Source organism: Mus pahari, chromosome 11 (assembly GCF_900095145.1).
Source record: "Mus pahari chromosome 11, PAHARI_EIJ_v1.1, whole genome shotgun sequence".
Taxonomy (NCBI): domain Eukaryota; kingdom Metazoa; phylum Chordata; class Mammalia; order Rodentia; family Muridae; genus Mus; species Mus pahari.
This window is the reverse complement of record NC_034600.1, coordinates 26,569,742-26,570,724: the sequence shown is the minus strand read 5'-3', so window position 1 is coordinate 26,570,724 and position 983 is coordinate 26,569,742.

Genomic DNA, 983 nt, shown 5'->3' with positions numbered 1-983 from the left:
GCTGGCCTCAAACGTTACTCCCCACCTCTTACATGTTAGTTAAGGCACAGAATATTCACTGTGACACATTACACATCCAGACACTGACAAGTATGAAAAGAGATACAGGTCCTCAGGAAGTCAGCTGCGTGTAGAGGTTAGCAATAAGCTGTAAATTCAAACATTTACTGTTGGTTCCTCTTGTTTGGCTCTCCACTAAAACAATCCGAGATCCACCGTTGTTGCTCATTTGGCTTCTATACAGAGCTGAGTTAGTAAACTGTTCCACGGACACAGTCTAAGATAAGGTGGTTAATTTGAGAGGTAAGTACCTTTCAAGCTTCCCCTGGGCGCTGATGCAGGTGGTTTTTATGCTATTATAGCAACAAGGCAGAAGAAAGAATAGAGCTGTCAGTGGTGGTTGGGTCACACCTCAAACTCCAGCACTAGGGATCTTGAGGCAGGAGGATTGCTGTAAATTCAAGTCCAGCCTGGGCAACAGACCAAGACCTGTGTTAAAAAGCAAAGCAAAACAACCAACCAAAAGCAGCGGAGAATACAGTGGAACTCAGGGCTCTTCCCCAGCCATGGATGGAAGGGTCCATCTTCCCCTTCCCAAAGGAGAACCATCTCTGTGCTCATCGACATTAAAAACAAAACAAGCAAAGGAAACCAGGCTTACATTTTTTTTTTTTTTTCCTGCTTGACTTTGGGGAGGAAGATTAAAGACAGGAAACCAAGAGAAGAAAAGCTTCTAACATTTAAAACGGAACAAAGGAGCCTAGCACCAGTGGGAGCCAAAAGTAATTACAAACCCAAATGAGGCTCACTTTATCAATTCAGAACAAAGAGGGAGAACAAAGAGGGACTTCTGTAATTAAATTTAATTGAATGGAATAACATTTGCCCTTGCTTTTTACAACTGTGGGTCCCTTCCCTTCCCTTCCCTTTTCCCTTCCCTTCCCTTCCCTTCCCTTCCCTTCCCTTCCCTTCCCTTCCCTTCC